Source organism: Haliotis rufescens, unplaced genomic scaffold (assembly GCF_023055435.1).
Source record: "Haliotis rufescens isolate VD_foot unplaced genomic scaffold, xgHalRufe1.0.p SCAF_18, whole genome shotgun sequence".
Lineage (NCBI taxonomy): Eukaryota > Metazoa > Mollusca > Gastropoda > Lepetellida > Haliotidae > Haliotis > Haliotis rufescens.
Genome location: NW_025963868.1, coordinates 7,744,687 through 7,760,032, shown reverse-complemented (window position 1 = coordinate 7,760,032; position 15,346 = coordinate 7,744,687). Strand labels below are relative to the sequence as shown.

Here is a 15,346-nt window from a genome sequence, read left to right as displayed (position 1 = left end):
TAAATTAGGTTAAATATAATAGAAAATGGAACGTTGTTTGAAGGGTTAATGAACTCAAAAGTACTGGTCACCTAATAAATGTTTTATTGAGGTGTACGTGGAAATGAATATCACATGTTACATACCAAAATTGTTTATAAATTATATACCCCCACACTGCTATTACCCCTACACCCAATAATAGCAATGTGGGGGTAAAAGCAGTCTGGGGGTATTGGGTGTAGAGGTAATAGCAGTCTGGGGGTATAGGGTGTAGGGGTAATAGCAGTGTGGGGGTATTGGATGTTGGGGTAATAGCAGTGTGGGGGTATTGGGTGTAGAGGTAAAAGAGAGTGTAGGGGTATTGGGTTCAAGATTTATGAGAGTGAAGGAGTCTTGTCGTCGAAATATGCTCTTCAAAGAATAATATGGAACGCGAATATTTTTGGCCATAAAAGCAAATATAGAGGATCCAGAGGTGTAAATTGAAGAGGTTTACTGTGTTATAGTGTCAATGACAATTTTCCGGGATCAAAATGATCACAACAAGGACATGCAAACAATTAGTCAGGAAAAACGTACGATCAGGAAAAACGCACCCAGTGCATAAACAAAATGGTCATGGAGCTGCACAAACTGTACCTGTAGCAGCACTTTGAACGATATTAAAGTGAAGGGTTTTTCATTGCTTGGCATCTGCGTCAATCGAACAGTGACAGTTCAACAATAAGCCAATATTAACAGAAGTGCAAAGGAACAACGTCGATGGCTGATGCAGGCGGGGGAGATCCCGATCAGCTATAGCCGGGGTTTCAATGTAGCGCCCAGCAGCCAATGGCAACGGTGTTTCCTAGCAGGACGACGCTCGACCGCAATCAGCACGGATCTACTGTCTACACAACAACAACGTTGATGTTCTCCCATGGCCCTCCAGATTCCCGGATTTGAACCCAATAGAACACCTGTGGGATGAATTGGATAGACGGCTACGCCGACGTCAACCACAAACCCAGACGTTGCAAGCAGTTGGCTTTTGCACTGCAGGCCTAGCATACTCGTCTCTTCCATGTGCAGGAGATGTCAGTCTGCTGAGGATTTCAACAGGGGACATACGCGTTATAATGGTAGCTGACCTTCACCTTTGTTTTTTCCTATGTACCGTTAACTGAGAAGACAAATTGTTTTCTCAACAGCATTTTGGCTCAATACCTTGAATACCTTCCTCGTACAAATGTTTTTGTCTTACCTCACACAAATCAGGCTTTGCGTTTCGTTTTTTGAAGAGTATTTTACAATAATTGTTCTGGTCAAAACTATACTTCATTAAACTATACCTGGTAGTTCAGAAAACTATATCTTTGACATGAATACCATTTCTTAACTCTTGGATGCAGTGCTGTATTACCGATGTGATATGTTTACGAGGGCATCATCTGGAGTATTCAAAATAAGTAAAACACATCAACATACATGTTCTATAGATAAAATCTTATCAAATAAATAAGTGTTTGGGTATCCAAATCTACACAACAGATAGGTAATGGAGGGAATGTGGGCGGTGGTGTAGCCTTCAGGTTAAGGTATTCGCTCGTCACGCAGAACGGCTGGTTTCTTTTACCTATGGGAACAAAGTGTGAAGCACATTTCTGATGTCCCCCACCGTGATATTGTTTGAATGTTGCGAAGAGCAGTGTAAAATCTAACTCACTTACTACTGTGACGTTTTAACATGAGATATTCACTCCAAAATATTGTTGCAGTGGTGGTCAGCTTTTGAAACTCGGCCACTGAAAACACGTTCCAGTTATATTCGGAAACAACTGCGCGTTAAAATGTTTTATTACAGCTTTGATGACAGAAAATAAGTTATAAATCGTATTGTGAACGCTATTGTCTTAAACATGCACAGTGTTTTCTGTGCAGTGATCGTCATGGACAAGTTGATTGGGGAAGGTATATATGGTGTACCCCATTACCTCAAGACTAAGCTGGTATAAAAACTGTATGGTTCTGATAATGTAGGGCCATGAGGTGACATCAGTCGTGACAGCTTCACAACGCGCAGTTTGTTTACACATGTTGTGTTCGTATCTACGTTTATGTTAGCCCTATGTTTAGATCTTAGCTGTGTCTGTGCACAGAGCCAGATATCATGTCCATCTTGATGCAGGGAGACACTGCAAACTGCAGGAGGAATATATCCCTTAGGTAAGAATACTTCAGTTAATGATGTCTTGCGTACACACAAGATCGACAAAGTACTCTGTTGTGGTCGATTAAACTATGATTTGCCTTTTTAGGATTAACGTGAATAGACTTGTGCTGCAATGACTCGCAACATACTTACAACAATATTTACCGCGGTAACCTAGTATACGGAGCAGAACTGGTCTTCAGGTACCCACACTTGTCGTAAAAGGCCACAAACGGCAACAAACGGCAACAAACGGCAACAAACAATGACTGCCGTCATGTAGTTGGAATATAGCTTAAGCAACAACACAATCCAAATTGCTATACACAATTAATGACTATCATTCAGGTGTATTGAGGTATCAAAGATATATATTGCTTTATAGGTTGTTTACATGAATTCACATATCAGTGTAAGTGCTGTTTTGATGTGGGTTTTTTTAACCTGTTTGTTATAAAAGAAACACAAAGCGAAATAATTTATATCTCAGCTTAAAGTAAATTGCACATTTGGTTTTATGTGCCTTTACGAATTAGTGAACAGATTCGAGTGTTCACGCCTTCACATCAATCAAGGATGTTACATAGTTCTTCATTATTATGTCCGTATACTTCAGAACAAGGTTTTCTTAAGAAACACCGGCACAGTTCACTTTAGGCAATAAACATAACGCATGCCAAGCTCGTTTCAATAAACACCTGTGGAGGCCTGTAATCTTTGACTCGAACACTGTTTGGATTTCTATTCCTCTTATCTGACATACAGCTGTAAGACGCAAAGTGATTTTGCTATCTGCTTGACTGGTTTTGATGGTGATTGCATTGTTACCATGGACAGCAGCATTCATTATCTAGTCGTTGCGTTACATGCTCAAGTAATGTAACTCTACCTTCACAAAGGGGTCCCTATTGAAATGTTGGCAAAGTATCAAAGGAACATAGACTCAGGAATGTTCGGTCGATTTTTTTTCTCTGCAGCACAGGGCCCCTGTGCACAAATAATCCAAGGCGTGCCTTTCCAGGATTCAAGTTCTGTATTCATCACACGACATATTCCTAAGGCTTCAACATAATAGTGTTTCAAATACTATTTCAAATAGCAGATTGTATGCTTGACATTTCATGAGCGATCTTAACATTTGGTAAGTTAACGTGACTCAACCTGTTCCAGAATCATAAGAGTCTATGGTACGATTCCGCCTATAGCACAGGCATATGTTAATGAATCGCTATCAGACAGTGAGGCTACCAGGTCTTTTCCCTACATTTTACCAAAGAATCGGAATTAATAGCTAACCAGGGCAGGTTGACACTAGTCAAGATTGGCATACATCAAAATGATATTTTCAGTCATAATTTTAACACGCAGTTAATGCCAAATAAAACTGGAACGTGTTTTCAGCGGCAGACCTGCACCAGCTGACCCACTGCAACAATATTTTGGAGTGAATGTACCGGGTTGAAACGTCACGACCTCTATGCAATTAGGATACGATGACGCACCTCAACCAAGTCAGAGGGCTTGGCAACTGAACTACTAGAAAGCTTAGCATTTTCAGAATTCAGCAGCGAGATTTATTGATGGATGTACCATAGGAAATAAAAACTGTCCTCATCTTTCAAATCAAACGTCAAGACGCATCTATTCAAACCAATGTATTGTGAATACACTCACAAATGGACTATAATTATTGTTATATGGAAGTGAAATCTATTGTTAAACAATGATTAAATTGTGTTACATTGGTTCTCTTAAGATTCAGTAGACGTCCATAGTATTTTGTTTTGACAATGATTATTTATCAGGAATGTAAGCACTGGTGTGGACGTTTCAATATTTAAGATGTTTTTTGAGACAAGTGTGTACTAGAATATTCTGGGACAGCTAGACTAATCCAGCACTGTATGGTATTTTGACTATAAAAGTGGGCAAGTGATTTCACAGGGTCACAAATCAGGAAAGGATAATTCATTCTCTCCTAGATCTAGTTCTAACACGTCAGGTTCTGAGTTTGTTGTCAAAAGGTTAAGTTCTACTTGTTTATAAATATACTTCGGGATCTTCGTCGGGGCCAACTTGTAGATCTTGGGGTAAACCAGGGTCTATAATATTTGAGTGAAGAGAGCTCACTTCTGCTTCTGCGTTTTGTGAATGTCAGGTCACAGCTTTTTTGTGATTCGGCTAAAAAGGACTAAAGCTTTTGAAGACTAGTCGTCAAAGTCTATTGTTGTGAAAGAGGAGTACTTACCTGTTGTTATATGTACAGGTGTGGGAGTTATATGGGCAGAAGGGTATCACTTTGTCACATACAGTGTTGGAGGTTATACACGTAGAAGGGTATCTCTTTATCACATACACGGGTTTGGGGGTTATATGGGTAGGAGGGTATCACTTTATCACATACACGGGTTTGGGGGTTATATGGGTAGGAGGGTATCACTTTATCATAGACACAGGTGTGGGGTTATATGGGTAAGAGGGTATCACTTTATCACATGCACAATAAGAAAAGGTTTTGTGTCAGTTAAGGTGACAGATCCATTACCGCTTTGAGGGATCGGCTTCAAATTCTGCTTTTGAGTGGTAATTTGCCACTTTCTGAAATTTGGTGTCTAGGTTGGTTGGGGTGGGGAATGTAGAAGCCCTCCCTGATAATGGTGTAGACTTGTTTATTGGGAATGATTTGGCAGGGGGAAATTGTTTGACTTATCCTGTTGATTGCCTAGCACTTTAGAAAATATTGAAATTCTGAAAAAGAAATTCAAGGTATGTTTCCTTCTTGTGTTGCTTCTCAGCAAATTTGTACCTGAGGGTGATTCCAGTTACCATTTGGCTGACACTTTTATTGCTCATTCTCTTGACCTGTCTAAGAGAGAGTGCTCTTGGCTGTTGAGGAACCAGTTCTGGGAAGGGAGGAGCTCAAGTAATTATCAAGGCGTTGGTAAAGTTCGTCACTATAGTTGGTTTGCAGAGGACTATTCAGTCAGATCAGGATCAGTCAGATTTCATGCCAGGTGTTTTCCAACAGGCTATGCACCAGTTAGGCATAACTAAGCTTAAGTCTTGGGGATATCATCCTGCATCTCAGGGAGCTGTAGAGAGGTTAACCAAGGCTGTTATGAAACTGAAATGATTGGGATGAAAGCATTAATTTCTTGTTGTCTGCTGCGGGGGAGTCATTTTAGGACTCTTTAGGTTTTAATCCTTTTGACCTTGCCTTTGACCAAACTGTTCATGAACCTTTAAAGCAGTTGAATGAGTGTTGGCTTAATGATGTGAAATGAGTTTGTTGGAATATGTTTTAACATTTGGGGCTAGGTTTTCTAAAGCTTGTGAAGTTGCAACGGATATTTTTAATGAATTTCAGGAATAAAGGAAAGTACGCTATGACGAAAAGTCTCAAGAGAAAATGTCAGTCCAGCAGTAATGTGTTTTGGTTTAATTATATGATACAATTCCTACTTTTATACCATGTACTTGTTGTTTGGGGGTTTTACAATGATTTTTTTTGGCACAAATTTCTGGGTTAACATATTGTTTCAATTTGGAAGTCATCACATAACAATATAACAGTTGTATTATTAATACCCAATTCCATTAGCATGGGTTTCTGAATATCAAATTATAAGCTGGATATTCTGGGGGTTTTTAACGTATAAATGTAAGTTAAAGTTTAACGTTATATGACTGCAAGACATGATCAGATAATCCCCGTCTCAATAATCGAAGCATATGACAATACACATTATAATTAAACATTGATCCCGTTTGTTCTGTTGACACTGGTCCCAGAATGATGTGGATGTACACACTACCTATATGTCTTTATCTTGACAGATGATGCAGTCAATCAACAGAACAACCTTCATTATCATAGTCTCCCTTGCACAGACAGCGCTCAGTAAGTGTCTTAGAGTTGACGCATAGACAACAATAAACAATTTGATTGAACTAATTACAATTGAACTGGCATTCGATCATATATATGGTAAACTACATACATATAATAATATTGCTAAGAGAACTATATTAGTCGGTATTTGTTTATGTATGTGAATCACTGGTTAATGTACTTGCATTTGTTGTATTCCTGAAAGGTACACCTCAACTATCATGCCCTGATATATCTTACCCTGGTGTGTTTGCTCGACTGACATGCTACACGACTTCCCCCTTCTCCATTCTCCAATACGCTGGGCCAGACGGAATAATTGCCCCACAGTGTATTGCAAACTGGTCTATTTGTATGCCTGTTAAAGGATATAATACAAGCATTATCAACACGACCCATACTGAGCTGAGAATATTGAGTATAAATCCAACACATGCAGGGCTTTGGACATGTGCTGCTCCTGGAGATGACGGCAATTCATCTTGCGAACTTCATGTCAAAAGTAGGTTGAATCTAAACGTCAAACACATTGATATCAGTACTGTAATGGTAAGACAGGTCTCCGAATCGCAACCAAGCCAGAGTAGACGAAGGAGGGTATGCATGTATTTATGAAGTCGGAAACGAAGTATCAATTTCCAACCATGTAGACATACCTGGAATAGATCATGCCATAAAGAAGCCAGGTGCGATGGAGAAAGATGAATCGGAAAAGAAAGTCGTTGATATTTAATGTTGTAATGTGAATTTGCTTGTTTCTACACTATACACTTTTTCAGTGACGGCGGACAAAGATGCAAGCATCAGCACAAGCATTACCACCGTGGCTATCGTTGCCGGAAGCGTGGGTGTCACAATCATAGTTGTGCTGGTGATCTTTCTGGTGAGGATGAAACTGGTGAGGATGAAACAGTCAAAACGGACACAGCAGGCTGAAAAATATGTGTACGATTCCCCTTGGGCATGAGTACAACACTTTGTACCTGACTCCTGTTCAGGGAGAAAAATCCTTCTGTGATGTCATATCCAGTTAATTACACTGTATAAATACACACGTATATGTATACCGTGACGGTATTATGCTGTTGCCTCAAAAGTCCAGGTGATAATAAGTTAGTCGGGTAGTTTTTTAAGCATTCGCACAGAGTTCGTTTTCCTAAAACGAAGCACATTGCTGAAGCCCATTTTTTGTACTCAGTCTAAGGTGATACCTTGAATATTGCTAAAAGCCTTACCCACAATATGTATTAAAATATGCCTGATTAATTTCAGAATAAATTGTGTGTTTTTTTTAACTCTGGCGCAACAACAGTGGGGGACTAGGCTTGGGCCGGTCAGTCAACAGTCCCTGCAATTTGATTAATTAATTCCGCCAACTCTCTTTGCAAATCAGGCATAATGCATTGCACAAAGAGACTACCTTAGTTTGGCAAATGTCATAACACAGTATCAACCTGGACTGATAGTAGACATCCGTTTGTGGAACATGTATATAACTACCTACCCTGATGCTTTGGGAAACTTGTAACAATGCAATAAACTCTATCAATAAAACGAATGGCATTAAGCATTAAAGCATACATGAATTTCTTAACATTTAATTCAGTAAACAACATCAATTGTGTATCATAATCTTCCTGTTGGTATTTGTTGAAAGGTATGTTGATAATCATGCCAATTCATAATATCTGGTAAAACAATGTACATGTTCTACTGAGCATGAAACAAACAGTTTCGTTACTCAGGATCTCACACGACGATCCAGTTGATCCAACAAGTTCTCAATTGTGTTAAGATCTGGATTTCGTGGGTAGGTATGTTGCTAACGTCATCAGATGAGGCGATGCTTACATCACCACTGACACTGACGCAGAGTGTGTTGTCAAAAGGATCGGCATCATGTTTGCGATGACTGACAGCAAATTGGATCCAACACATTACGCATGGGACCAAATATAAATTAGGTTAAATATAATAGAAAATGGAACGTTTTTTGAAGGGTTAATGAACTCAAAAGTACTGGTCAGCTGATAAATGTTTTATTAAGGTGTACGTAGAAATGAATATCACATGTTACATACTTGAATTGTTTATAAATTATATATTTATGGTTATTTAATAAAAGTATGGGTCATTCTTTCCTGGGTGTAGGGGTATGGGATGTAGAGGTAATAGAAGTGTGGGGGTATTGGGTGTAGGGTTAATAGACATGTAGGGGTATGGGGTGTTGGGGTAATAGAAGTGTTCGGTTATTGGGTGTAGGGGAAATAGAACTGACAGGGTATTGGGTGTAGAGGTAATAGAAGTGTGGGGGTATTGGGTGTAGGGGTAATAGAAGTGTGGGGGTATTGGGTGTATGAGTAATAAAAGTGTGGGGTTATTGGGTGAAGGGGTAACAGAAGGGTAGGAATATTGGGTGTAGGGGTAACAGAAGTGTAGGGGTGTTGGGTGTAGGGGTAACAGAAGTGTAGGAATATTGGGTGTAGGGGTAACAGAAGTGTAGGGGTGTTGGGATAATAGAAGTGTGGGGGTATTGGGTGTATGAGTAACAGAAGTGTTGGGATATTGGGTGAAGGGGTAACAGAAGTGTAGGGATATTGGGTGTAGGGGTAACAGAAGTGTAGGGATATCTGGTGTAGGGGTAATGGAAGTGATGGGGTATTTGGTGTAGATGTAATAGAAGTGTTGGGGTATTGGGTTTAGGGGTAATTGAAGTGTGGGGGTATTTGGTGAAGGGGTAATAGAAGTGTTGGGTTATTGGGTGAAGGGGTAATAGAAGTGTTGGGTTATTGGGTGTAGGGGTCATAGAAGTGTGGGGGTATTGGGTGAAGGGGTAACGGAAGTGTGGGGGTATTGGGTGAAGGGGTAATAGAAGTGTTGGGTTATCGGGTGAAGGGGTAATAGAAGTGTGGGGGTATTGGGTGTAGAGGTAATAGAAGTGTTGGGTTATTGGGTGTAGGGGTCATAGAAGTGTGGGGGCATTGGGTGAAGGGGTAACAGAAGTGTGGGGGTATTGGGTGAAGGGGTAATAGAAGTGTTGGGTTATTGGGTGAAGGGGTAACAGAAGTGTTTGGGGTATTGGTTGAAGGGGTAACAGAAGTGTAGAGATATTGGGTGTAGGGGTAATGGAAGTGATGGGGTATTGGGTGTAGAGGTAATAGAAGTGTTGGGGTATTGGGTTTAGGGGTCATTGAAGTGTGGGGGTATTTGGTGAAGGGGTAATAGAAGTGTAGGGTTATTGGGTGAAGGGGTAATAGAACTGACCAGGTATTGGGTGTAGAGGTAATAGAAGTGTGGGGGTATTGGGTGTAGGGGTCATAGAAGTGTGGGAGTATTTGGTGAAGGGGTAATAGAAGTGTTGGGTTATTGGGTGAAGGGGTAATAGAAGTGTTGGGTTATTGGGTGTAGGGGTCATAAAAGTGTAGGGGTATTGAGTGAAGGGGTAACAGAAGTGTGGGGGTATTGGGTGAAGGGGTAATAGAAGTGTTGGGTTATTGGGTGAAGGGGTAATAGAAGTGTGGGGGTATTGGGTGTAGAGGTAATAGAAGTGTTGGGTTATTGGGTGTAGGGGTCATAGAAGTGTGGGGGTATTGGGTGAAGGGGTAACAGAAGTGTGGGGGTATTGGGTGAAGGGGTAATAGAAGTGTTGGGTTATTGGGTGAAGGGGTAACAGAAGTGTTGGGGTATTGGTTGAAGGGATAAACGAAGTGTAGAGATATTGGGTGTAGGGGTAATGGAAGTGATGGGGTATTGGGTGTAGAGGTAATAGAAGTGTTGGGGTATTGGGTTTAGGGGTCATTGAAGTGTGGGGGTATTTGGTGAAGGGGTAATAGAAGTGTTGGGTTATTGGGTGAAGGGGTAATAGAACTGACCAGGTATTGGGTGTAGAGGTAATAGAAGTGTGGGGGTATTGGGTGTAGGGGTCATAGAAGTGTGGGAGTATTTGGTGAAGGGGTAATAGAAGTGTTGGGTTATTGGGTGAAGGGGTAAGAGAACTGACCAGGTATTGGGTGTAGTGGTAATAGAAGTGTGGGGGTATTGGGTGAAGGGGTAACAGAAGTGTGCGGGTATTGGGTGTAGGGGAAATTGAAGTGATGGGGTATTGGGTGTAGAGGTAATAGAAGTGTTGGGGTATTGGGTTTAGGGGTAATTGAAGTGTGGTGGTATTGGGTGAAGGGGTAACAGAAGTGTAGGGATATTGGGTGTAGGGGTAATGGAAGTGATGGGGTATTGGATGTAGAGGTAATAGAAGTGTTGGGGTATTGGGTTTAGGGGTAATTGAAGTGTGGTGGTATTGGGTGAAGGGGTAACAGAAGTGTAGGGATATTGGGTGTAGGGGTAATGGAAGTGATGGGGTATTGGGTGTAGGGGTAATAGCAGTGTGGGGTATTAGATGCAGGGGTAATAGCAGTGTGCGGGTATTGGGTGTAGAGGTAATAGAAGTGATGGGGTATTGGGTGTAGGGGTAATAGAAGTCTGGGGGTTTTGGGTGTAGGGGTATTGGGTGTAGGGGTATTGGATGTAGGGGTAATAGCAGTTTAGGGTATTGGGTGTAGGGGTAATAGAAGTGTTGGGATATTGGGTGTAGAGGTAATAGAAGTGTGGGGGTATTGGGTGTAGGGGTAACAGAAGTGTTGGGATATTGTTTGAAGGGGTAACAGAAGTGTACAGATATTGGGTGTAGGGGTAATGGAAGTGATGGGGTATTGGATGTAGAGGTAATAGAAGTGTTGGGGTATTGGGTTTAGGGGTAATTCAAGTGTGGTGGTATTCGATGAAGGGGTAACAGAAGTGTAGGGATATTGGGTGTAGGGGTAATGGAAGTGATGGGGTATTGGGTGTAGGGGTAATAGCAGTGTGGGGTATTGGGTGTAGGGGTAATAGAAGTCTGGGGTATTGGATGCAGGGGTAATAGCAGTGTGCGGGTATTGGGTGTATTGGTAGTAGAAGTGATGGGGTATTGGGTGTAGGGGTAATAGAAGTCTGGGGGTATTGGGTGTAAGGGTATTGGGTGTAGGGGTATTGGATGTAGGGGTAATAGCAGTTTAGAGTATTGGGTGTAGGGGTAATAGAAGTGTTGGGATATTGGGTGTAGAGGTAATAGAAGTGTGGGGGTATTGGGTGTAGGGGTAACAGAAGTGCTGGGATATTGCTTGAAGGGGTAAAAGAAGTGTACAGATATTGGGTGTAGGGGTAATGGAAGTGATGGGGTATTGGGTGTAGAGGTAATAGAAGTGTTGGGGTGTTGGGTTTAGGGGTAATTGAAGTGTGGGGGTATTTGGTGAAGGAGTAATAAAAGTGTTGGGTTATTGGGTGAAGGGGTAATAGAACTGACCAGGTATTGGGTGTAGAGGTAATAGAAGTGTGGGGGTATTGGGTGTAGGGGTAATAGAAGTGTGGGGGTATTGGGTGTATGAGTAATAGAAGTGTAGGGGTATTGGGTGAAGGGGTAACAGAAGTGTTGGGGTATTGGGTGAAGGGGTAACAGAAGTGTAGGGATATTGGGTGTAGGGGTAATGGAAGTGATGGGGTATTCGGTGTAGAGGTAATAGAAGTGTTGGGGGTATATGGTTTAGGGGTAATTGAAGTGTGGTGGTAGTGGGTGAAGGGGTAACAGAAGTGTAGGGATATTGGGTGTAGGGGTAATGGAACTGATGGGGTATTGGGTGTAGAGGTAATAGAAGTGTTGGGGTATTGGGTTTAGGGGTAATTGAAGTGTGGTGGTAGTTGGTGAAGGGGTAACAGAAGAGTAGGGATATTGGGTGTAGGGGTAATGGAAGTGATGGGGTATTGGGTGTAGGGGTAATATAAGTCTGGGGTATTGGATGTAGGGGTAATGGCAGTGTGCGGGTATTGGGTGTAGAGGTAATAGAAGTGTTGGGGTGTTGGGTTTAGGGGTAATTGAAGTGTGGGGGTATTTGGTGAAGGAGTAATAGAAGTGTTGGGTTATTGGGTGAAGGGGTAATAGAACTGACCAGGTATTGGGTGTAGAGGTAATAGAAGTGTGGGGGTATTGGGTGTAGGGGTAATAGAAGTGTGGGGGTATTGGGTGTATGAGTAATAGAAGTGTAGGGGTATTGGGTGAAGGGGTAACAGAAGTGTTGGGGTATTGGGTGAAGGGGTAACAGAAGTGTAGGGATATTGGGTGTAGGGGTAATGGAAGTGATGGGGTATTCGGTGTAGAGGTAATAGAAGTGTTGGGGGTATATGGTTTAGGGGTAATTGAAGTGTGGTGGTAGTGGGTGAAGGGGTAACAGAAGTGTAGGGATATTGGGTGTAGGGGTAATGGAACTGATGGGGTATTGGGTGTAGAGGTAATAGAAGTGTTGGGGTATTGGGTTTAGGGGTAATTGAAGTGTGGTGGTAGTGGGTGAAGGGGTAACAGAAGAGTAGGGATATTGGGTGTAGGGGTAATGGAAGTGATGGGGTATTCGGTGTAGAGGTAATAGAAGTGTTGGGGGTATATGGTTTAGGGGTAATTGAAGTGTGGTGGTAGTGGGTGAAGGGGTAACAGAAGTGTAGGGATATTGGGTGTAGGGGTAATGGAACTGATGGGGTATTGGGTGTAGAGGTAATAGAAGTGTTGGGGTATTGGGTTTAGGGGTAATTGAAGTGTGGTGGTAGTGGGTGAAGGGGTAACAGAAGAGTAGGGATATTGGGTGTAGGGGTAATGGAAGTGATGGGGTATTGGGTGTAGGGGTAATATAAGTCTGGGGTATTGGATGTAGGGTTAATGGCAGTGTGCGGGTATTGGGTGTAGGGGTAATAGAAGTGATGGGGTATTGGGTGTAGGGGTAATAGCAGTCTGGGGGTATTGGGTGTAGGGGTATTGGGTGTAGGGGCATTGGATGTAGGGGTAATAGCAGTGTGGGGTATTGGGTGTAGGGGTAATAGAAGTCTGGGGGTATTGGATGTAGGGTTAATAGCAGTGTGCGGGTATTGGGTGTAGGGGTAATAGAAGTGATGGGGTATTGGGTGTAGGGGTATTGGGTGTAGGGGTAATAGAAGTCTGGGGGTATTGGGTGTAGGGGTAATGGCAGTGTGGGGTATTGGGTGTAGGGGTAATATAAGTCTGGGGGTATTGGGTGTAGGGGTAACAGAAGTGTAGGGGTATTGGATATAGAAGTTATAGAAGTGTGGGGGTATTGGGTGTAGGGGTAACAGAAGTGTAGGGGTATTGGATATAGGAGTTATAGAAGTGTTGGGGTATCGGGTGTAGGGGTATTGGGTGTAGGGGTAATAGAAGTCTGGGGGTATTGGATGTAGGAGTAATAGCAGTGTGGGGTATTGGGTGTAGGGGTAATAGAAGTCTGGGAGTATTGGGTGTAGGGGTAACAGAAGTGTAGGGGTATTGCATATAGGAGTTATAGAAGTGTGGGGGTATTGGATTTAGGGGTAATAGAAGTTTGGGGGTATTTGGTGTAGGGGTAATAGCAGTGTGGGGTATTGGGTGTAGGGGTCATAGAAGTGTAGGGGTATTGGATATAGGAGTTATAGAAGTGTGGGGGTATTGGATGTAGGGATAATAGAAGTTTGGGGGTATTGAGTGTAGGGGTAATAGCAGTGTTGGGTATTGGGTGTAGGGGTCAGAGAAGTGTAGGGGTATTGGATATAGGAGTTATAGAAGTGTGGGGGTATTGGATGTAGGGAAAATAGAAGTTTGGGGGTATTGGGTGTAGGGGTAATTGCAGTGTGGGGTATCGGGTGTAGGGGTAACAGAAGTGTAGGGGTATTGGATATGGGAGTAATAGAAGTGTGGGGGTATTGGATGTAGGAGTAATAGAAGTCTGGGGGTATCGGGTGTAGGGGTAACAGAAGTGTAGGGGTAACATAAGTGTAGGAGTAATAGAAGTGTAGGGGTATTGGGTGTAGGGGTAACAGAAGTGTAGGGGTAACAGAAGTGTAGGGGTATTGGGTAAAGAGGTAAAAGAGAGTGTAGGGGTTTTGGGTTCAGGATTAATGAGAGCGCAGGAGTCTTGTCGTCGAAATATACTCTTGAAAGAAAGATATGCAACACGGATATGTTTGGCCATAAACGCAAATATAGAGGATCAAGAAGTGTAAAATGAAGAGGTTTACTGTGTTATAGTGTCAATGACAAATTTCCGGGATCAAAATGATCACAACAAGGACATGCAAACCATTAGTCGGGAAACACGTTCGATTTGGTAAAAAGCACCCAGTGCATAACCAAAAGGGTCATGGAGCTGCACATGCTATACCTGCAGCAGCACTATGAACGGTAATAAAGTGCAGGGTTTTTCATTGCTTGGCATCTGCGTCAATTGAACAGTGACAGTTCAACAATAAGCCAATATTAACAGAAATGCAAAGGAACAACGTCGTTGGCCGATGCAGGCAGGTGGATCCCGATCAGCTATAGCCAGGGTTTTCAATGTAGCGCCCAGCAGCCAATGACAACGCTCGACCGCATACAGCACGGATCACAAAAAACTGTGTACACAACAACAACGTTGATGTTCTCCCTTGGCACTCCAGATTCCCGGATTTGAACCCAATAGAACACCTGTAGGATGAATTGGATAGACGGCTACGCCGACGTCAACCACAAACCCAGACGTTGCAGCAGTTGGCTTTTGCACTGCAGGCCTAGCATACTCTTATCAACAACATTTTGGCTCAATACCTTGAATACCTTCCTCGTACAAATGTGTTTTCTTTCCTCACACAAATCTGGCTTTTCGTTTCGTTTTTTGAAGAGTATTTTACAATAATTGTTCACGTCAAAACTATACTTAATTAAACTACATATGGTGGTTAAGGAAGCTGTATCTTTGACATGAATATTATGTCTCATCACATGGATGCAATACAGTATTACCGATGTGATATGCTTAAGATGGCATCATCTGGAGAATTCAAAAGAATTAAGAACACATCAACATACATGTACTATAGATCAAATCTTATCAAATAAATAAGGGTTTGGGTATCCAAATCTACACAACAGATAGGTAATGGAGGGAATTTGGGCGTTGGGGTAGCCTTCAGGTTAAGGCATTCGCTCCTCACGCCGAAAGGCTGGTTTCTTTTACCCATGGGAACAAAGTGTGAGGCACATTTCTGATGTACCCCACCGTGATATTGCTTGAATGTTGCGAAGAGCAGTGTAAAATCTAACTCACTTACTACTGTGACATATAACCTGAGATATTCACTCCAAAATATTGTTTTAGTGGTGGTCAGCTTGTGAAACTCGGCCACTGAAAACACGTTCCAGTTATATACGGAATCAACTGCGCGTTAAAATGTTTTTATTA

The 15,346-nt window shown here is 42.2% G+C and overlaps 1 long non-coding RNA gene across 1 annotated transcript; it reads left to right on the top strand.

Moving 5' to 3' along the window:
* The first annotated feature begins 1,466 nt into the window (after positions 1 to 1,466).
* On the top strand, positions 1,467 to 7,689 carry LOC124149695. Its single transcript, XR_007221832.1, has 3 exons — positions 1,467 to 2,187; positions 6,011 to 6,567; positions 6,845 to 7,689. It is a non-coding gene; the product is annotated as an uncharacterized LOC124149695 (long non-coding RNA).
* The last annotated feature ends 7,657 nt before the right edge of the window (positions 7,690 to 15,346 follow it).